This window comes from Solea solea, chromosome 7 (genome assembly GCF_958295425.1).
Source record: "Solea solea chromosome 7, fSolSol10.1, whole genome shotgun sequence".
In the NCBI taxonomy this organism is placed as follows: domain Eukaryota; kingdom Metazoa; phylum Chordata; class Actinopteri; order Pleuronectiformes; family Soleidae; genus Solea; species Solea solea.
In genome coordinates this window covers 17838536-17862768 of record NC_081140.1, presented here as the reverse complement: position 1 = coordinate 17862768, position 24233 = coordinate 17838536, and the positions used below count along the sequence as shown (strand labels likewise).

The window sequence follows — 24233 nt, the reverse complement described above, 5'->3', positions numbered from 1 at the left end:
ACTCCAGAATCTCTGTCAATAGCAAAAGTGTACATTTGTGTCAGATGTCTGTATACACAGTTCCCAGACTCAAACAAGCACATTATGGCCTCACCAGGTGTGTCTGGAGAATCTCTTTGGTGGCTACAAAAAGACACTGCAGATTTATCCTTCAGTTGTACACAACCATACATGTTAGCACACACACACACACACACCAACACACAAATGCACTCGACTTGAAAGAGTTGTAAGCTCCAGGGGTGTGATGGTTGTGGGAGCACAGGGTCCGCAGACACTGCAGGGACAAAAGGGAGGCAAAAGGAACAGTAACGAGGAAGACATATGGGAGGCCAGGGTGCAAGGAGGACAGGGAAAAGAAGGTCCACTGTATCAGCAGGCGGTTCAGAGCCGCCTGGCAATGTCACCGTGTCATCGCCATGGGAACACTAAGCTCGCAGACTCTTCTGGACTAATAGGCAGTTGTCAAAGCAATGATAAGATAAATGCTGTGTTTGATGGAAACATAGAGCGATGAGCGTGATGGGCACCAAGAAGCCTAAACAATCAGCATAAAGCTGCCGAGGGGAGAACTGTAGGGGCGGAGGTGTGGGTGTGAAAGGTATGAGTGAGAGACATAGACAAGATAGAGGTGGTGGAGACAGGGTAAGGGGAGAGACAGAGGATGGACTCCCACTGGACAGACAACGTCAAAGCTCTCACTCTCTCTCTCTGTCTTGCTCTCCTCTGCTAGGGTCTGTCTTTGTCTGCCGGGCCTGTTGGCGTCTTTCTCTTGATTTCTTGCTTCATTCCCCCTCTTGCTATGTGACCTGCACACAAACACTTGACTGTAGAAACAATCTAAACCTGCTGCTATGTGTGCATGCTATGCTCATGGACCCACACGTGTGTGTGTGTGTGTGTGTGTGTGTGTGTGTGTGTAGAGGGGAGGGGGTATGTGCTTATCTAATGCTCAGGATTGAATTCAGTTAGCCCCAGTGGGATTGGGTTAGGAGATGTCAGAAAGATAGATGGGCATCATGCCACAACACCGCAGCCCCCCCCCCCCCAGATCCCTTAGATTGTTTTGCATGTGTGTGTATGTGTGTTTATCATACGTGTATATGCTCACATAGCACATCACACCCATCTAGGTACACATGAGGCCAAAGCGTTTTGCAGGTCATATGTGTTTTGCTACACAAAACAAAAGGGTGATCATTTTGTGTGATCGTTTCCAGATAGAACGTGCACATTATACAAGATGGTCTTTTCAGTTCCCATCTAAAGAAATGGTCACGCATATACCGTGTGTTGCATTCTTAGTACGTGTCGCACCATTTGCACCGCGAACAGCGCTACCGTGGACTGTGGCTTTTTCACCCAGGATGATTGATGTGTCCTTGGACTCTAGTAGCTGTTGAACCCGTCTCACTGATCTTTGTTCCTGAGGAGAGTCCCTCTGTTTGCCCCAAGGATGTTCTCTCATGATGAAAACTAAAGGCACTTCCAGCTGTAATCTAATGTTCCGTCAAGAAGAGTCGAGTAGAAAAGAAGTACGACACCACAGCAGTTTACTGTATATCTCGATGTAAACGTGTGCATTTAAACGCTGAATCACTTAAACCTCCAGTTTTTGGCTTCTGATTGGGCCCTCCTGACAGTTTGTGGTCACGTATTGATTTGTCCACAGTTGTTCAACAACATGTGATGTCTCTGTCTCAGTTGTCTTTGTGCCACTGTTTCACACATATGCATACACACACACACACACACACACACACACACATGCGCATGACAAGTCGTGTGGTCACAGCTCTGAAGGATATCACAATTTAAGTTCAAACTCTCTGGTCTTATGAAAGGTTTATGACTTAGACATAGGTTGTGGGTTTCTTTTGTCTTTGTCACACACAAATGCACACAAACAAACACACAGACTACTTATATGGGTGTGTATGGTCTGTATGATCTTTTCTCCAGAGAGTCTGATGGAGTCTGATGCCCTGCAGTAATGGCTAGCCATACCTGGTCATAGCAGCCTTCTCATTGCCTCAGGCAACTGCTAAGCAATTCCACTCTGAATACAATGGGCTGCAGGCACAGGTACACACACACACACACACAGACATGCACACGCACACACGCACACACACTTCCAACAGACCTCTTTCAAAGCTTCTGTCCAGTAATGAATTTCCAGACCTTGGAAAGCTCCTTCTGATACACTTCAAACAGGTACTAACAAAAAAAGACAGACGACTCCTTCATCTTGCCCTGCCTCCACTGTCTGCATCTCTTTCGCCTCATGAAACCCAGACAAGTGCATTTATGCATCAAGACCACCAAAATCCATGGCATGTAGCTACACATATTCCTCACGTCAATTTGAAGAATATGAAAACCTGAATGTTCCTTTGTGGGACAATCTTTATGACTAACCCTTATGTACAGTATCTCCCCGGCTCTCTCCCCTGCTTCATCCCTCCCCTCTCCTCAGCACCAGGATTTATTTTTACTTATTTGCTGTTTGACATTGGCTAGTTGTACAAAGGAGTGAGTCGCTGAAATAACAGGATTCACATATAAAGACATGCCAATCACAGGCTTCAGTGAAGACAGAGAGAGGGACAAGTGAGGTGTAATGGCAGCCTCTCTAAACAGCGTTTTGGAAAGGGAATACCTTTCTGTCACACTCACTTCACGTCTGCCAGGTCATCCAGTTTGAGTCTGGGAATGGAGACACACACTGTCACACACACAGATACCCACACTAAGCATCTCACGAAGGTGGCACATGCTTATAACGAGCCAGCTCACATTTTTCAGCTCATAATTTGATCTAAATTGGATGATTTTGCACCTCATATTTTAAGTGCAATGCCAATATTCACTGCCAATGCAGAAGTTAAGGTGGGAGTACTGTATGTCTGACTCACAATAAGCAGACTGGACTTTCCATCCTGCCACTATTAACAAACAAGACTTTTAATGTAAATGAAGGTTGTTTTGATTCCCAGTTTGACCAAGGCCTCTCTGTCAGGAGTCTGCATGCTCTCCTCTTGGCTGTGTGGGATAACGTTTGGTGAACATAGGTGTGAATGTGAGTGTGAATCCTCTCCATTACATCTAGAAAACATTTTTTTTTGTTTTTATTTACAGTGAGACGTGTTCAAAGTCACAAGTGTGCCATAAAACACCCAGTGGACAACAGAAGAATCACCGTCAATGTCATCGTGAGTACACTTTTTTACCTTTAACCTCCCTCTTTCTAAGTCAGCAGCTACGGAAAGATTTTAGATTGCCGCTTGAACGGTGCACATCGCAATGTCATGCTGGAAAAGGTGCAGAACAGTGCTGACTCAGTGATCATCCATTTGGCATTTTTACATTACTGCTAATAAATGCCAGAGCTGAAAAAACAAAAGTCATTTGATCTGGCAGTGAATGCTGATTAGTTCTATTGCAGACAGAAGCCAGGTGATAGCAGGTATTAGTTGAAGTGATTAGTGGAAAAGGGCCTTATGTTGACCCAGTAATCAAATGGTGAACTCTCAACCATCTTAACCACTCAAGAATTGTTACCCCATTTTACACTTGTTTGTGCTAAGCTAAGCTAAGCTAACCCTCGGCTGGCTGGAGCTTCCATGGCGCTGTCCATGCACACCCAACGCGCTGTGCGTTAATGACGCAATTCGGACGTATACCAGGGCCTTAAGAGGAAGAAGGGTTGAACCATGGGGCAGGACTTGGCAACACCTGGAAGACCGTTAACAAACAATGTCTGTCAGATTTAGTTATAATCGTCCCTAAAAACATTTTTTTTTTCTCGGCATAAGAAAGCTAATTGCAGATTTACAGTTTTACAATGTCATTTGTGGTTTTGCATGATGCTGCATTTATGTCCTTTCATGGTGCTAGTATTTCCATATATGTTCATTGTAATCGCAGGTTTCGTGTGATTTCCTTCCTTAATTCAATTGCCCAAGATGGAGATTAGTCAGAGGTATGTGTGTGTGCGCCTGTTTCTGTGTATATGAGGGCAGGTTGGTAGTGTAAATATAAAACCTTTACTTCCTGCTGTCTTCTCAGTTATGGCAGCCATAGAAACTTAATCTGTCTGAACAGTACAGTTGCCTGCCAGCCTGAGCTTACCTCACCTCTGTCTCCCTGCCGCTTCTTTCCTGCCGTCTTCCAGCGCTTTCTCTCTCTCATCATCTCCCTTCACTCCCTCGCTCCTTGGCAGTGTTTCTGTCAAGTCATTAGTGTTTGCACACAGAAGCACAAACGGTGTGTTCCTACACCTGACTTAATCAGGTTAGGCATGGGCCGGCAGTCTTTAAATCCTTGTTATCGGTAAAAAAAACAAAAAAAAAACAGGAAACAGTGAGACAGAGGGATTGAGGGAGAGAGGAGCAAAGGACCGGACAGAGCAGGTGGGACATCAGTGGTGTAGGGTGTACTGGGCATCAGCCATATTTATTTTCTACTGTCATTGTGGTGGCCCCAATGTGATTATCTAAATTCCTCGCCTTTTTTTTTTTTGTACCTTGACCTTGCGTGTGGAGGGTATTTTCTAGTCAGCAGAACGCTTTATCTCTGAGAGCAACAATCAATGAGGATAATTAATGATGCCCGCCGCAATGATAGCCTCAGCAGTCATTACCAGGCATTAATCCATGCAGTCAGAGGAGGGTCAAGGCCGGCCGCATCACTCACCTAGGGGCGGGGCGCAAATTAAAATAATCTACACACCGGTCGCTCTGTCAGGCCTTTTCTGATGCATTCACCTCTGTTGGACCATAATTAAAGATGGCCCATTGCTAGGTGGTGGGGCACCAGGGTGACAATCCACTGCGATGTCTCTTTAATATACAACACTTAGCCTGCAGGATGACACTAACAGCAATCTGCAGGAACTCATCTCACCTGCAAGCGCGGAGGGGTGGGTGTTCTTCTTTCTCTAGATATGCTGGGACATAAATCAAATGCACAACATGCAATTTTCTAATAACGTTGCGCCATCAGAAATGTGATTTAGCAGTAAATATAATTTGGTCTGGATATGAGACGTATCAAGTGGATGTATTATCCTCGCAGTAGTGCTGTGCGGTGCTGTGCTGAGGCAATGAAATCTCACAGAGACGTGTGTTAACAGGTGATTCTTGGATAACTCTGAATTTGGGCGACTGGTGTAATGTCTTAATATAAGATGTAAGATATGATACAATGATAAATGTTGCTGAGCAGATGGTGGCTGCACAAAAGATTTAACATTATATCTGTAAAACACATAAATATCAGACTAGAAAGTCTTTGTTGTCATTGTTCTGACAAAACGCTGAACATTTTGGCGGCTCCACGTTATCAGCAGCAGATTATACACAAGCATAATAACAAACAGTAAGTATTGTTATAGCGGACAAACACAGCCCTTTATCTGCCGATGATTGGCTGTAGCATTACATCAGGGGGAGGGAAAAACAGAGCCTCTCAAGTGCCCACCTTGTTGTCAAGGACATTTACATTCACCGTTTAACGTTTGGAGGAGAAATTCAGCTTGATTCCATAATTCATGGGTGACATTTTCATTGTACCTAAACTTTAGGGTAAAAATTGGAAATGTGAGATTTAATTTCCTGTAATGTTTAAATTACTTTTTGCTTGGCCGGCGTCCAAAACACGGAGAAGCGCCGAGGGGCAGAGGAGAGATGTTTAAGCAGAGGTTGCTCTTACTGCCAACGGAGGAGTGGAGAGAATATATAATAATGAAAAATGCATTCATCCTCGGCTGCCATTCCTCCTTTTCTCCCTCCTGAAAAACATGGCTGTGGAACAGCATGTGTGTGTTAAGTGAGACAGAATAAAGTATGTGTCACATTCAACATGCACAAGCAAAGTGGAGAATAAGTGCATCAAAATCAGCAAGCCTCCAGTGTATCGAGTCGGAACTTATCCTGAATGATGAGGAAAGTAGAACTGCATGTATCAAGAAGGGCGTCTGGTGATGATTGACAAGCATCGGTTATATCTCTCTCCCACGCACGATTATGCCGTCTCTATCTATCCTCCAGTAGCTCGCTCACCTTCAGCTCTGTTTGGTTAAAATGAAGCGAGCCATGCGGGCACAGCACAAGTTGACTTCTTATGTTCTTGCTTTAAATTTTCCTCTTATTAAACCTATTACTAGTCAGGAATCAGAGGGGCCTACAGGTTAAGAGATGAACTCCCATAGAGGCGAACCAGAAAAACTCTCATTGTAAGAAAATGTTAATAAAAAAAAAAAAAATAAAAAAAACATACTGTAAAAAATTGGAAACATTTAATTTCAATAAGTGATGTGCTTCCACTTCACTGAGGCTCCTCTGTAAGTATTTCTCCTGATTAATTTCAGTGAAACCTGGTGCTGGAGATAAATGTTTTATATGCCTGTGTGGAGTAAACACCGCCTGCAGATTTCAGGAATAAGGCGGTCATGTTATGTAGAGACATTTTCTTTTAGCTTACTTTAACATCACATCACTGGTGATTCAAACCAGCAAATTAAACACAGGAAGGGGCATAAATCTCTTCCTCGCCGGCCAATAAATGCCACTTCCAACAGTTTTTATAGTCTCATTTTTCCCAATATTGTAACTGTATACACTGTAGTCACAAATGAATTGACCTGGGTGCTTGGATATTTGCTGCAGGTCCATTAAACAACTGTCAGTATTCATTTATAATTTATCAGCAAATTCAACGCATTTTGAATCATTTTTTTCTCTCTCTGTTGATTGTTGCCCTCCCTATTCCCGTCCAGTAAGATATACAATTGAGAATTACAGAGATTAGTGATATGCATGTAAAATTTATTCTAATTATGTGATCCTATGGACTGAAGATCCTCATGCAACAGTCTACTGCACATTTTTGTTTGTGGCAAATCTGCCCGTGTTTTTACAGCCAAATACAAACTTTATGTTGTTTGCTTGTTTTCCATTTCTTTTCTGATCTTATTTGGAAAACGGTTGTGAGGAAGTGGGAATACAGCAGGAGCATTGTTTCTTTCCGTCTGCACTGTCTTTACATGCTGCAAATTAATCTGAGGATATTCATGTTGTATTATATCGCACAAACACTGGAAGGTCATAAGTGGACGCTGAGCAATTTAAGATTGAGATAATCATTTGTGTGGGCTTGTGTGCATGTTTATGAGCGTGTGCATTTTTTGTTTTGTTTGTCTGTGTGTCTTGTCTTTTTGTTGCTCCTCTCTGTGTGCACTCTGCTCTTGTCATCAGGTTCGCCAGTGTGATCCCTGATATCGCTCAAACCTGCCAGGCGGTTAATTAGAGCAGGCATCCAACCGCCCTGGCTTCATTTGACTATCGGCCACCGAGCCACTTACTCCACAATTTCCTGCCTGAATTGGAGGGCTTCACTATCGCTCACCCAGGCAGATCGGATGTTTCCCTTTATCTCCGACATAAAGCCCCACGAGCTGCACCCAAAATGAGGCGGCCCAGCGCAACAATACATATACTGTACATCATGATTACAAGCTGAGGGTGTGAAAGTTGAGACTTAGGCAGGCTTCAAAGCCACGGCAAAACAAAAGAGAGGATTGTTTTTCCCTTTCTCTCTGTGTGTGTGTGTGTGTGTGTCATGGTAAAAAAAAAAAGGAAATGTGCCAAGTTTGTTTTTATTCAAGCAACAACTTAGTGTGTTTGAGTGTGCCTGCTCTGTGGACACAGTATTTAACATTACAAATTGTATGTGTGCCCTTGTCTGGGTGTGCACACACACACACACACAATGTCGTCCATTGTGTCACAGCGCCTTTTAACTTTTTATGGTTTTCTCTTCATTAATTGAAAACATGACGGGGTGCTTTCGGGGGCCTGATGGATGGAGCAGGAGAATTGAGAAAGCCATTAGCTCGACTGGTATCACAGCCTGTCAAGCAGTCAATACACACTGCTTTATGTGTCTGCGAGCAAAGATGGAACAATTATCCCTTTTATTAGGCAGCCGCGGCGTACACAGGCACACGCCGGCGTGGGCGCATGGCACGCACACACTCAGTGAATTGCAGACAAGAGGAGGGCAGCAATAACGATCAGCTAAAATCAGTCATTCATTACTGTCAAGTACACATGACTCTCGGCTTATTAAAAAAACAGCATAATAAGGAGGATGGAGATCGAAAAACTTAATTAGTAAACAATTGTGATTAGTAACCTTTGGAATACGTTTTTCTGACTTTGACTTTTAGAGCGACGGTTTCATAAATCAAATGAATCGACAAGTAACACACACAGTTTGCATTTCATTTACGCGTGTTCCTGGTTCTGCACCGACAAACTATTCCAGTGTCTGTATCTATACCAACCGCTCCGCGTCTATTTCTCTTTACTGCACGTTTTCCAAATGAGAACCTGCCTATCGCCGGATCTCTATCACAAAGCTGTTCTCTGTGTTTATTACATGTTAATGAGTGTTAATGCATGATAAAACATGCAAACACATCACGATCGGGGAGCGATGAATAACACCAACATCTATCCACAGTGTCCCTGGCCTCCCAGTCCAGGGTCACGCCTGCTCAACGAGCGGCACCGAGCAGCGAGGGGTCACAGGTTCATGACCCAGGGGCCGGTTTTAGTAATAGCAGGATCCTACAGGCTGTGTGTGGAGGGGATGAGTGGGGCTGCGATCAATACAACAGGTACGGGAGCAGCAGAGAGATGGTGTCGCTGGGGAGAACAGCATCATCAGAATCCACACACCGTGCAGAAAGCAAGTACATTTGACTGTATACAGAGTAGACTCACCAAGATTTACCAACAACATAAAGCAGGTTGAAGATTTTCTGAGGAACACTTTCACTCATTTTCGGTCGTCTTCTCTCAGTGTGGAGACGTACACCACCTGCATTGTTGCACTCTCTGTTGGGGAAATGTCTGCAGAGAAGAAACCGAAAGTATCGCTCTCTTACACACAGAGCTCCCGAATTTAACATGGGGTTCCGGCAGCAGCTCGGGACGACGGTTTCTTCTCTGCAGCCGTTTCCACAACAGATAAAAGTGCCGTACAGCTCCGAGTGTCTACACCTGCCGAGCGGAGTCTGGACGATGGCAAGTACGTGACGTCATTTGAAGAATCTTAACGCTGATTTTGCCAAAAGTTTAAATATTTCAACTCAGTCGACTGACGTGATTTGTGCGATAGACGCGATGGCCGTGATTTTGACACGTCACTGTGCGCCAATTGCACCTGTGCATTGTCTTTGTATGTAAAGTTGTTGCGCGGTAAATTACGGGGCGTCCGGTGTAAACACAGCATTACAGGCCTGTTCACATGGGGTAACAGATCTGTGTTCCCTCTGCTGACACCGTTGCCTTTCACGTTTGTAACATTTCTGTTACTAATTTGTTTATCATACAGTCTGTATAGTTTGAGATGTCCAAAGTGCAAAAATGATAGTCTTTGTGTCGGATGCTCTTGGAAAACTAGGAAACTATTTAGTTCAGAACAAGAAAACAGGAATGAAGTATTAAAAAGGCAAATGTTGGAATTGTTAATGATTGTAAAAGGATTCTATGTCGTCTTTGTCAGGGCTTTATTCAAATCCGGACACCGCAGCAATTAGAGTCGTTATCATCAGTACGTACATACTGTATATGTGGAAGCTACCTGCACTCTGACCTCCATGTCATTATGACTTTAAATAAGCGATCTGAACCAGTACCAGTTTTTAGCATCTTGGCATAGTGGCATCATTCCTAAAGGGTGGACCTGTACACATCGGTTGAGAGAGAATTGTTACTTCATCACAGCTTGTCTTCATCTTGAAGCCACGTGACAATAAGCAAGAACATCCCATGCTGTATGACCTCCATGTTTACCATTTGTTTAGTGTGTAGCATTTCTTCTTCTTTCTTTGTGGAATTTATTGGTAGGTTACATTCACATCCCGTTATAACATCCTGTTATTTACATAGATTTCACACTGTCTAGCCTACACTCCTCTACTGTGGGAATGTTCTCACCATTCCAGACCCAGACTTCACTGAGAACCAGCAGAACCACACTGTACTGCTTCATGGAAACGAGTCTTAATACTCGTCGTACTGTAGCTCAGTGCAGCATGGATGGGATTCCTGTTGGAAATCATGTACGTTCACTGTAGACAAAGAAACGCTCAACAACTTCATTTACTATGCATTTACTCATATATGTGAACCAAGGCATTCCAGTGTCAGCCAGCATCACAGTCGTGGACTAAAACTCCTGTTGGAGAAGGCCTTGTTTGTGTGTTTCCATGAAAAAAAAAAAAACAGCATTGATGGCAAAACAAGAAAAGGAAGAGAAGGTTAAAAAAGTATTTTTTATTTTTTTTAAACCACATTTGCCATTGATATATAAAGCAGTGGAGCACTTTACATAAGATTTATTGCCTTCAAGCAGAAATATTATCTTCTCCGGGTGCCATTCATCAACCCGGCCGTGAGACGCTGTGAATGATACCACCAAATTATGTAGATCAGCCATGTCTGTGGGGACAATTCAATTTGGTAACCTTGGTAACCCCAGGTACCCTGAACACACAGGCTCCCTGACACACACCCATTTTTTTTTTGGCACATTGCTAAGCATTTTTTAAAGAAGAAAACACACAAACAAAAATGTTTAAATACATATTTAATACAAATAAACACGCTGATTTGTTCCTTTTTTGCCGCAGAACTCAATTGTTGAGTAAAAATACATGACTGAGTGACGACTTTAGACTGGATTACATGTTCTTTCATCGCACTTATTGTAGGTGTTACTTACATTGTCCTGCAGTGTGTGAAAATAATCCCCCTACAAATGCAGATTTTATTCTCATTTGCTGAAATCACTTGTTGGAAATTATCATTTTCACGACTGTGCATATTTCCGACCTCTTATTTAAGATCCACATCTTCAGCAGAATCCAGCGAGCATGATCGCTCTGCCGGAACGGAGATGTTTTAAGATATTGAGAGAAAGATTATAACACAATCTTGGGTTTTGTTACCATTTTTTGTCAAGGGCAAAACATACAGCAACTGTAATTGAGAAAATGCTGTTGATGTTGATCATCGTTGTCGTTTCGTGCTGTTCCATTTATTTAAAATTGTGAAAGATGAAAGTTGTAAATCCATTATACCATTTTTACATAAGCCATTTTTAGTATTGTGTGTTTATTTTCTCCAGGTATCTAATAGTTTATCTTTTCAACGAAATAATCTCATGAATTGTTTGCAAAAACAAGAGTATGGATTAGACAATTACAGTAGTTCAATAATCAGAGTGGATGTTATTACAGTTTACTTTTATTTTATTTTTTTCACCTTGAATCACAACATGTGCTTTGTACCCTGTAATGTTGTTGCAGGTTTTTTTTTTTAAAAAAAAAGAGTCCTCTGCATGTCCTCGATCAAACGCAAAACACCGGCGACCTCCACATGGAAAATCCCCCTCTGGATTCAAAGCATTTTTTTTTTTTATACAGTATTTATCATACATTTAATTGTTTTGACCCTGATATGATAGGGCAGTTTCCTCCGCTGTTCAAAGCTCGCACAAATATTGAGTTTAAAAATAATGCGGCTTGCTCTGAGCGCAGGTAGGTGTATCATAATTACCAATCGTCTGTGAGCTTCTGTGCAGAAACAGGCGTCTTTCCCCCCACACTCACAGCCGTTTACTCCAGCGCAGGGCTGACTCAATTATGATGCAAAAGGGTGTTTTTGAAAAGCCTGGCTCATTTCTAATTAAGCCACACACTCATACCTATTTGTAGCTCATGTCCTGACATAATGCAAATGCTATGTAAATTAACTGCACTGATCTCCTGCTAGCTGCACACTCGCTGCTCGTGGGAGACGAGCGGGGCATTTAGTCATACTTCACACTACTTTGGCTGAAACGCAGGCGAGAGACACGGAGACATACTGACGCTTAAGTTGGAAAACAGACAGCAAATAAATTATTTTAACTGTTCGCCCCATCTCCAGCTTCCTCCTCCTTCTTCTCCTGCTTGTCAACATATTGATCAGTAGTGATTTCAGCTGCCTGAGTCGTCCTCTCTGTGTCTTCTTCAGATGCCTTCACAGGCTACAACCTGCCACGCCTCCAGCCTGCGGGGCATCCAGAGGGGGGCTGTCGGTTCTCCCCTCCCTTTACTGCAGCCCATTAACACGCTCACTCTGCCGTCACTAAACAACCATATATATATATGTGTGTGTACACGACGGCTGGTTAGGTATCTGACTGACCGTATCTGAGAGGTCATGGCCCCAACTGAGGCTCTATACGAGCGGCTCCAACACGTGACGTCGTGTTGGAAATTGCAGTTAGAAACAAACCAGTCGGCGAATAAATCACACATTCTGTCATTTAATTCTTCGAATTTTGGTTTGTTCTGACTTGTAGCAAGTAGCTCATACGTGGTATAAACAATTCATATCTTTATGGCTTAATATTTTGTGTGCGATGATCCATCACATTTTAAAAGTTCAGATGAACTGAACCTTGATTTCAAAGATTATATTGCAAATTAATTCAGCTTCTACTTATATAATGAACATCACTTCAACCTAGATGATGCTGCCTATAATAATAATTACTAATTAATTATTAATAAGGATAGGAATGAGGATAAGTAAGATTTTTTTATTATTACTATTATTGTTATTATTATTTTTTTTTAATTTATGTTTCAAATGTTGCAGAAATAACAATTTTATGACGCGAGGTTATGTAATATGCATATGTACAGTAAATCCATCGTATAAACCAGATTAGATTTCACTCATGACCTTGGAAACAGCAAATGAGAAAACATTGTCACATAGTCCATTGAATATAGCTGTGGAGCTTTTTGTTCATAAAATTGTTAAATATTAAACTGTCCCTGTTTATCTATGGAGTTTAAATATTTATTTGTCAAATGTCCAAATTATCTCATTTGGTTACATATTAATACCTACACTTTTATGACTTTGATTTCAATATGTGACACATTCAAAATGATTTAAAAATGATACGGAAATAACTCTTAATTAAATCAATGTATTAATATTAATAAAGGGACAGAATGAGAAATTCAAATATTATAATTCCTTGACACATTGTAAACACACCTGTGACGTAGTGATAATCATCTTCCTTTTACAATAGCAATAGTAAATTTAATCAAGTACAAAGCCACAGAATAATATGAGCAGATATGAATAAGGTGATAAAGCACAGCAGTGAGTGCTCGGTGGGATGAGACCACAGACTTCATACAGTACGTCTGTGATGTTTTCCACCCAAATATGATGAAAAGAACATATCTTCCCCATCAGCGACATGAATTAGTCCTGAAATGATCCTGAGTGCGAGCCACAATTTCACTCTGAACCCGAGCACAGACAAATCTACAGAATTTGGAATAGTTTTAAATATCCCAACATTTCCCATTTCCTGTCATTTTAACCTAAACTTAACATATTTTTTTTTACACTTAATCTGCCCAGGTCTAGACTTTGCTCTGAATAATCTGTGCCACTAATCCTTTCTTTGTATCTTGTCTCTTGTTTTTGTTCTCTATTTCAGTATCTGTGCATTTATGCTCAGCCCATTAATTGTGCCAGAACAGTGCCACATGCCTCAATGAAAATAAATTGCTTTTAATTTGGGCTTCCCTTTTTGCCACGGCCGGCATCACTTAATTTCATTAGCTCTGAACCTGTAGAGCATTTTTTCAAAAGCGTCATCTCATGGACGCACTTGAAAATGAAAAGAAGGCCCCCCTTCTTCTGTTCTTTCTCTCTCTCTCTCTCTCACTGTCTCTCTGCGCTCCTCAATTAACAGAATCGTTTCCTTTCAACTAAAATGAATGTTATTGAAACCAATTAGCATGGACTGGAAAATCTCTCATTAATGAGGGGAGTGTGGGTGAGTAAACAGGAATGAAAAGATGAAATTAGAGAAGAGGCTCTTCTTGTTGGCCTGGAATAATGACATGCTTAGTCGCCTAATTGTCTGGTGAAAAGCGCTGCTGCGATCCTAACAGATTGCAGTGTTCATTAGGCAGCAATGGGCCACCTGCTGCTGGGGCGGCGAGCCCGCGGTCCCCGTACACGTGTTTATCCCAGGGGGCACTTTTTTTGGACACAACGCTCGCTATGAAAAGCAAATGAGCTTGCCAATATGCTGCAATGTTGTGTCCTTATTGCCAAGGCACAGAAGCATGATATGTCAAATCAAATGGAATGAATGAAACCCGATCGTGTGGAGCTCGAGGGTTTTTCCCCCTCTTTTTCTTGACGGTGTCGAACAGGAAATGACCTATAAACATACACAGTTTAGCAAAAATGTGTGATTGCGTCGCGAAAATCCTAAAGATACGTTTTCTATTCATCATTGCTGTTATCGTATCTCATCACAGGGCTTTTTTATTGCTGCTTCTGAGGCCCAGTTTGTACAGAGTGTGAGGGTTGAGAGAGGGATAATGGGCCTCTAATTGCAGCGTGGATCAGGTTGGGAGGGGGCAGCATTCTCCAAGCATTTATCCCCCTCCATGAAATATTTAATGGCTAGCCTGGAGAAACAAACTCTACACACACATCATCTAATTCATAACCTGGAGATAGTCTTAGGCATAAGAACACAATACATCAATACTCCATCCTCTCCGTCTTTGTCTCTGCTGCTCGTATTATTCCTGACAACACAGAAACCAAGAGAGAGAAAGAAAAAAGAAAAAACCCCAGAAAAGACTGGGGGATTTAAAAGTAGCCATTCCTAAGTGTAATGTTAATTAATTCATAATTAATTCCTGCATTAAGACTGAAATAGGGAGCACATATTGTTGAGCTCAGTGGGGTCTGCTGCTGTTGCTTTGAGGCAGTGCGGCAGAGTGTGAATTTTAAAAGCGCTGTGACCCTTTGGTGTAACTCACTAACAGGAGTCATCGCCGCTGCTTCTCTTCAGCTGCTCTTTTCAAAGCAGCGTGAGGTGACACTGTCATACGTCTGTGTATGGATGACAGTGACAACAGTCAGTATGTTTCCATGACAGTATACAAACAATAAACTTTATTGAACAAAGTGTGTCCGCCTCCGCCGCTATGCTTGGTGGTAATATGTACCCCATAAGCTTACAGTTTAGTTGGAAGCTAGTATTTAGCATGTGGAGCACCATTCTGAGTCTTACTACTACTATATTCAGTTCTTTAGGTGACAGAGCATAAATTCAGTCTCACCATCAGTGTAGAAAATGACACCGGCATGAAGTCTTCTACTTCTTCTTCTAGGTAGCGGCTTCGACTGTTATTTCCATGTGCAGACCACCCAGGCCAGCTTGATTCTGACTGATCGTACGAAATTCGACTTCCAGATTCGAGATGAACGGTGAGATGGTCCATGTTGTGTTCTAAAAGTGGGTCTTCTACGTAGCTTTCTCTCTCACCAATGCCATCGTGTGGTTTGTTCTTTTCCGGCAACAGTAGTGCAGTTTATACGTCGTCTCCTTCTACTTCCGGGTCAAAGACTGGGGAGGAAATGTTGGTGCATGTGCAGAATGCCAAGTCCGACTCGTGTCCGACTAAGCGTATACATGCAGGAGTAATCGGACTATGAATCACAACACACAGGCTAATGTTAGTCTGACTATGACCAGCTGGATTTTAGTCGAACTAACGTGTTTACATGACATTAAGAAAACCCAGTTATTATCTTAGTCAGACTACAATCGGACTTTTAACATGTAAACACACTTTGATTTGTTTTTTTCTGAAGTCATGTTAATGTACTGATTGTCAGTCATGTGGTCTAACTCTTCTGTCACAGCTCCACCAGAATGCTAATACGTCCCATTGTTGTTGCATGTTGCACCGTCTACAGCTGTTGGCTATAATTATCTTGCAGAGAACTTTAGAGGGTGTCAATTAAAATGCTGCTTCTTTTTAAATGACCTCATCTTTCGCCCGTGTATCCCCCACCTCCCCCCTCCTCTCATCTCTCTCCCTCTCTCTCGCTCGCTCTCTCTCTCTCGATGGAGGTGGAGAAGGAGGGGGAAGGGATTGTTTTAGGTTGCTTTTAGTGAACTTAAAGTTGTTTTATTTGTGTTGGACGTAACAACAGTGCAGTGTGTTTCATGTGTTCACTTGCACAGTCTGACCACTAAGATTGGTTCATGAATTTCTAATAAAAAGGGGGCGAGTCTGTCCCTATGGACCCTGCTGTTAGGGGCAGGGTTTAGGTCTCCCTCTTCAAAAGGCTAAATGCACGCTAGATGCTGTCCTCCGCCCTCCCTGCCTCCCCCCACCCCGTTCACACCACCTGCATCCTCCCATAACCCAACAACCCCACCCTCCCACCCTCACTCCTGGGACGATTCAACCCCAGAGCTGCAGGTTTTAGCCTCTCGATCTCTGCACACCACAGCGCTGCAGAGCATCACTTAGATATATGTCTTTGTTTACAGTCATAAATACTAAATACAGACACACTAATGTATGTGAATGACTTGGGATCAGACAACGACCTCAGTGGTTTTCAGGCTCTAGAAATCCTCCACATTTCTGTCTATCTGTTTCTGTCTATCCAAACAGCTCAGGTATGAGAGGAGACTGGATTTGACTCAAAGGTTTATAAAAAACCTCATTTGAGTTGAGTTTAGTTTGCAACCAAAAGCATATTTCTTGTTTTGTGTTGCAGTATTTCAAGGTTCGACAGCTGGCGTCGAACCCCGGCGTCCAGACACGTGGCTACAACATGATTGTGGCCTTTGTAATACAAACACTGATTATATATATATCTTTAAGGGTCTTTGGGGAGTTGAGGACAAGAAAGCACCTATCTTCTCTTCTCTCTCTCTCTATCTCTCTCGCTATCTCTCTCTCTCTCTCTGTCCCTTGAGATTTCTCCTGTTTAATTGATTTACTTTGTGCACACTGTGACACACCCATTCACGCGTCCGTCTAATCGAGTGCCAGTGGCACATGCTGGGGTCCCTTTGCTCCCTAACCCCTCTAACACAGATGGGTTATCAGCTGTGACATGACAACATGCCAAAGCCAGTGTGTGTGTGTGTGTGTGTTTTTGTATCACATATTATAAAAAAATATCAATCATGGCTCTCTTTTTTTTTTTTTTAACAAAACTGAATGCGTGGTTTTCTATTTTGTGCAAATAAGTGGCAAAACCGAATAATTCTGGAGGAGAATTCTCGATTTCTAGGAAGGTGCTGATTGTTTGTCTCAGGTGTGCACATATGCTTAGTTTGGTGAGAGCAAAATTCCTGGACTGGATAGGGGTTCACAAGATATTATTTATGTGTAAATTGTGTAAAAAACAACAACAACAACGATGAAAAAAAAGACATAGTATAGGCATTGTAAGGGACACCTATGTTCTAAGTTCTGTGGTTTATTGCTTGATCTCTGTGGATTTAAAGTGCACAGTGAACTCTGACAGATATAAACTGGAACTGGTGCCGCTCATTTTAGCAGAATCTTGGCAAACGTGGCAGTGTAAACAAATGGCGCTTTTCCACCATACAGTTCTGGCGCGACTCGGCTCGACTCTACTCGGTTTGGTATTGTCCATTAACTATAGTGCCTCGTTAACATGGGTGTGATCGTCACGGCACGGCTGCACGAAACTGTTGTGACATTGTTTTACGTTGGGTTGTGCTTCAGCTCATGATCAGCAGTGCTGTCACTAAATACACCAGACTCCTCTGTTAAATGTTGAGATTTTAGATAATTCCTTGCAAAAAAAATGGAGATTAACCCATGTTTTCAGGATTTTTAAGTCATTTTAATATCGGCTCAGCTCACTTGGCGAGGTTGCCAGAGCAGGCACTAAAAAAAAGCACCACGGACCAGGTACTAATGGAATAGCAAAAAAAAATGTATTATAGTCGAGCCGAGTCATGGTAGAACTGTATAGTGGAAAAGCGCCACAAGTCTGAGTCATGTGACGTCCTGAGCTAAGGATTTGTAATTTGATTTGCATGTATTTGGCCATAAAAGTGAGCACTGGTAAAAGTCAAAAGTAAAAATGTGACCTGCTTTTTAATCTGGAGCAAAAATCAGTTTTTGGGATTTGTCTTAATTCAGTCTCATTTAAAGTAGTAATCCAACAGCCTGACTGACATGGCCATCACTATAACCACAGCAGCTCTTACAAGTGAACCAAATAAAGAGCAGAGGTGGAAAAGAGGGACAGACGTGTGACAGGTGGAACACATGGGGATCAGGAGCGGCCAATAGGTATTGATGAATGAATGAATAAGGAGTTATTGAAGAGCCCATTGATTGTGAGCCAATTCAGGATTAATGGATGCCAATAGGTTGTCTTGGTTCTCAAATAGTGGATTAGGGCCAGAGGAGAAGGTTAGACTGAACCCTGAAGCGTCCTCCATTTCCCGTACCACATCCTGCTCTTCTTTATCTCAAAGATTTTGTCTTTTTTTGTGTGCCAGGCCAAAATGGGCCAAAAAAAAGGGCCACCATTAACAATTGCATTTATTTCTGCAGCTTTGTTTTAAGAAATCTACCATCTGAGCCTAAACAGTTGTGCATGACTAGCCTTTCAGAATATCTCCTAGTTTTCAAACTTTCTCTTCCTCTGTGAACTGATAATACAACTCCAGCTTCCTGGTTTTATAATCTGACGTTTCCTGTCAGCTCACTGTTTCCTTCTGCTTGAGTATACTGAGTGCAGAGGAGGAAGCTGCAGATTGTTTTAGTGGTTTTGATTAGAGGGAAGTGTGTCTTTATACACTCTCTCTTTGACCTCAGAAAACAATTATTGTCTCCCGGCAGCCCTCGTTCCTGTCACTTTCCTCCTTGTGGTCCATGTTACTCAGATATTATTAAATCATTTCTAAACTGAAATATTTATTTTATAGATTCCCAAGATTTTTTTGGACTGATATTCACAACTTGAGACTTGATCCGCTGACCTTTTCTCTAGTGCCACACTGAGATCTGAAATTATTAAAAGCCCCAACAATGTTTGAATGGGTTAGCATGAAATATGTCTAAATTCTTTTTTTAGCTTCACCATAGGATAGACTTTTTAAATGCGTCCAATACTTAACTTTATGATTAGTTATAATGTGTGGTATAGGTATAACGTGTGCATGAAGTACTAATTAATAATATTAATATCAATCGCATGATTTTCTTTGAGTGCTACGTAAGCAAAAAGGGACGCAAATAAGGCTGAAGCTACACGATTATAGTGTGATTGAGTTTTATTTTAGGCTGGGAATGAGTTATAAAGATATTCTCAAAAGCCTGGCATTGCAAGGAATCATGATTACCAAATTATTATTTACATTCATATTTTGTGCGCACATTATATCTATTTTGTGGCCTTTTTGGCTTTTTTGTAAATGTGATGGGCATTTCTAATTTATATTTAAAACAGTTTTAAAATGTTTACTCGCTGATGGACAGAGAAATAATGGACATACCTTTACTGAATATTGACTAACAACTTGTCATTTAATCACTGATAATTCAAACAACCATCACAGCTGTTGCTGTTAGCTCTTAGTCTGTGCGTCTTGAATCTCTACATTTGCATAGAAAACATAGTAAAAAAAAAAACAACAACATAAAAAACGATTCTGTTAAGTGGTTCATTGTAGATTCAAATGTACTTTGTCTCCTCTGGGTTTGCTTTTATAATGTCACCTTTAAAGTCACAATATGAATCTAAATACATATAATTGTATTATACTGTGCCGGGGGAATATTGTATTTCTTTCATTGAAAACACAAAAATGTGTCGTGATCTGCGGCTGTTTATCTGAGAACTTTGCATCAAGAAGTTGAGCCGTGATAATCCACTCCAAATACACTTTGACTCTGCTTTAACTGCAAATAGGATTTGGAAAAATAACATTGTGATTAATGCATGCTAACTACATAATAGAACTTAGAAATGTAATTAACAGTAAATCCCTGGCCCTAATTGGTACAGCTCTGTTATTCATTACAATCCACTGAGGACAAATGGGATATTAGATGCATATTAGAGGTATTACTTTTTTATGATAGTAACACAGCTTAAAGAGGACCATTTATTATTTATTGCCCCCCCTTCCTTGTTTTCACTTGGGATTATAGAAGTGAATTGAGCAGTGGATGTTAGCTCTACTATTTAAGTTTTTAAAACAGCTACACTTTATACTGGAGGTGCTACAAACTGTCGAATGCAGAGTTTTTAAGTTGGTTTGTTTTTCTCTTTCTCATTCTTTCTCATTCACAAAAAAGACACTTTATTCTAGAGCTGAAACTCACAATTATTCTCATAATCGATTAATAATTCAATTATTAATTTAGGTCAATTATTTTATCGATTAATCGTTAAATGTTAAATTTAGTCCATGAATGTTTTCTTTCCAGAAATCTTACATGTTACAAAACTTTAGGATCACAGATTTCTCTTTGTAAACCATCTGACATCTGCGCGTGTCGGTTACTGCAGAGACTAAAGCGGCAGAGGCGGCGGGTCCCCAGCATTAATGTACAGCAACACTTGTATGGATGGTGTGTGAGTGTGTACACGAGTGTGGAGGCTCGTGAAGACAGATTGACCACAAACTGGGGGAAGGAACAAGAAAAACAACAAGGAAAACCCAAACATAGGTGAAGGAAGGACTGCAGCTTGTTAACAAAGCCCTTGTTCTATTGTATAATTCAGGCACAGATTACTAAAATTACTGTACAAATTCTATATCAGGTTTCTATATACATTACATTCCTTAAAATAGTGTAAAACATGAAAACTTTTCACATAAATAAAAAAAATTGTGAAATTTTTTAAATGAGTGAATTAATGAGAAATAAAAGTTTGCTGTCAGTTTTCACAGACAGAATAAAAACAAAACAACAAAAAAAAGAAAAATACTTGGATTCACACAGTTAAGTAGGCTTGAATAAAGCGCTATCGCTTATCTACATTGTTGAAACGAGCAGGCTTCCCATAGATGGCAGAGGTTCATAACACACATGGCACACACACGCTGTCTCACTTCCTACAATCTTTTGTCACCCGCTCCAACAAATGTCCCATGTAGGACGAGGGCAGGACACCGGCCTGATGGGAAAATGGGAAATGGGCTATCATCAGGCTAACATAAGGAGCTGCAGTCTACTAATCAGATCAGGAAGCTGTGTGTGTGGACGCTTTCTGGCATAAACACTGACGTTGTCAGGACCAGTAGTCCTCATGGAGACCAAAACCTGGTCCTGATGAGGCAGAACCACATTTCTGAGGAACTGGTTAAGTTTAGTTTATAATGTGTTGTTTAGGTTGTCACTGGAATAGCAGCGCAGCCCAGTGTGTGTGAGTGTGTGAGTGTGTGGCCTGTAAAACTCACTAATGACAGCCGTGTTTTAGGCGGCGCTGGACTGTGCAGGCCCCACTTGCAGGACACAGCGAGGGGCTTTTGCGGGTCTGTGTGCACGCCGTCGTCTGAGCATGAGTCAGCTGTTTGTGGAGGAGGGTAAATATTTAGGTCCAGGAAAGGAAACACGTATTTCCCCTCTGTGGCTGCAGAACAATAATTCCCTCCCTCTCCTGCTCTCTGTGTCTGCTTCTCAGAATAGCAGTAATTATCACACTTCCCTGCATTCATGCGAGGACCTCATTGTACTGGCAGTTAGCCTGCAGGCCACAGAAACAGAAAGAAAGTTAAAATGAATGTGTATTTCAAGGGTTCTCTACCCCTGGGCCAGGGACCAGCATTGGACCTTGTGCTGGGCCAAACCTGGCCGCAAAACCGCATAGGAAGCAAGAGTGAATTGTAATTTATTTGGTTTTTTTATTACATATTTGTCTCTATATGTGTCCCTGTAATAGACTGGTGACCTGTCCAGGGTGTGACCCCGCCTTTTGTCCCATATCAGCTGAGACTGGCACCATTACCCTCATGTGGAGGATAAAATGGTAGAAGATGGATGGATGACAGTGGAATGTATGTATAACCATTCTTATAAACACATTTTACAGCAGTACCACGAGTTTGCGTTCAAAACAAGGTAATACAACATTAAAAATGACAAAATACAAACTCTAATTTACATAAAATCAAGTTTAAATGATACAATTCAGGGCAGACAAGTCTGGCAGTGATAAAATAATGTAAATGTAAAGTTAAGGTTTAGGGTTTTCTGTCTAGTTTCAAATGATCTTGTACTTTCTCCCACTGACAGAGATATTAAAAACATCATTTACACTTCTGTACTTTCATGGTGACTTCATCAGGATATCCATAACTTCATGAAATGGAAACACACTGTAGTCACAATGAAGTTGCAGGTATCTAACAATACGTGGCTTTTTTTCCCACGTTGTATCAAACTGGTGCTGAACTGTGACTCGAGCGAAACGACACACTGCTACCAAAACTCCCACAACCATCTGTGGGTTCTCTCGTCTCGCAAGCGGAGAACTGCCGTCAGGGAGGGAAAAATATCTGAGCCGTTTACTTTATTGATTCCAAAAGTGGGAAATTATTATGTGTCACTCAGATGGCGGAAGAATTGCAGAGATGAGACCGTGGTCAATAAATGATCAGAATTTTGTCTTGTTTGATGTGACTGAACCAATCAACACGAGCCGATGGGAAGCCAGGACAGATTATGGCTCTGTGACAGGAGCAGAGCAAGTGCACAAGACGTGCGTATGAGATGCTGTCAATCAAACCACACACACACACACATACAGATAGACATTAGCGTCTCAAAGATACTTGTTTCTGACAAGCTGATAAATCAACATTTTATAGCTATACTGTCCCCTTGTCCGCTCCAAGGGAAAATATCATCCTATTTGCAATAACCTGACACCTCACTGTGGTGGAGATGATATTAGATTCTTGATGACGAATAAAAAGAGTGAGGTAGAGGGGTGATGGGAATGTTGGGATGTGGGGGGGGGGGGTTTCTTGGGAAGCTGCATTTTTTAGTATGCATGTTGATCCTGTTAGGCTGAAATGCAATAACAGATCCAGAGGTCCGCTGCACAGGAGGGAAGACCCTCCCAACTCTCTCTGACTACCGCCTATTTATCATCCGCACATAGACTGTCACTGGAAAGAATATATTGCTTTAAAAAGTCGCTGCTGTAATAGCATTTATCTAATTTCCATAAATTTTCATCGTGAATTTGATATTTTCTTCATCGGAGAACAACATAAACTATTTAAGGAGGACGCCAATGTGGCAAACTTTTCCTCTCGTCCTTAAATTTCCTTTGTGATGGATACAGCGTGGAAGGAATTCACATATTGGGCAGTGAGTGTAGCACACACGGAGAGGTGCAGGTGGCACATGCACATTCACGTGCACATACAGTACGTACACACCACAGATAGACGAGGCTTCAGCACGACATCCACAACTGTGGTTCATTTAGATTTACTGTCGAGTCTCCTGATTAAAATAATAAGTCCACAAGTTAACTATTGAAACTCTTGTTGTGCTAATATTTCCTGTAACCCTCCCTCGACTTGCACAGACATGTAACAGTAGATAATCATAAGATTTCCTCTTGACCATGTTGTTTATGAGGCCATTCTTAAAGTTCTTGTGCCTTGTGACTGATTCACAAACATTCCTGTTGTAAAGGTTTAGTTTTGTTTAGGCAAGGGCCTGGTTGTACTTAACATGGTAAAAACTAGGGATGAACCAATAAGATACTTACTATAGCTACTGATCTGATCCTCATTGAAATTTCTGCAACTGATTTTGAAAGACATATCATAAGTATAAGGTGATAATATGACATTGTTGTGTTAACAACTTTATTGAACCACACCGGCTGACCCAAAAAAAAAAATCTATATGCAGGTTTATATTTAGGGAAGGGCCGTAGCAGATTGTGGTCATGGTTAAAAGAAACCAACATTGCCTTTTGATTCGATCTGAACAGTGATATCTAGTGACCCATCTCTCCAGATGCCCTTAACTTATTCTGCACCCGATTTGAAGCCACAGACTCCTCCGACCCTCAGTGTGTCTGCTGAGGATGTGAAGAGAACACTGCACTGCACCAACCCCTGTAAAGCAGCAGGCCCAGACATTTCCACAAAGGGTTCTGAGCGATTGTGTTCATAAATCCTCAGGTGTGTAACGCCTCACTCTCTCAGGTTATGGTACCGGTGTGTCTTAAGACATCTACCATCATCTCCTGTGCCCAAGTGCAGCAGTAATAAGCATGAATGACAAG

At 41.6% G+C, this 24233-nt stretch overlaps 1 long non-coding RNA gene across 1 annotated transcript in view; it reads left to right on the top strand.

Moving 5' to 3' along the window:
- The window catches only part of LOC131463215 (uncharacterized), a 30200-nt gene extending 8231 nt beyond the window's left edge, over window positions 1-21969 (top strand). Inside the window, exons 2-4 of the long non-coding RNA XR_009240960.1 lie at window positions 1963-2085; window positions 3142-3215; window positions 21864-21969. This is a non-coding gene — a long non-coding RNA (uncharacterized LOC131463215). The remainder of the gene's footprint in view (window positions 1-1962; window positions 2086-3141; window positions 3216-21863) is intronic.
- Window positions 21970-24233: the final 2264 nt, after the last annotated feature.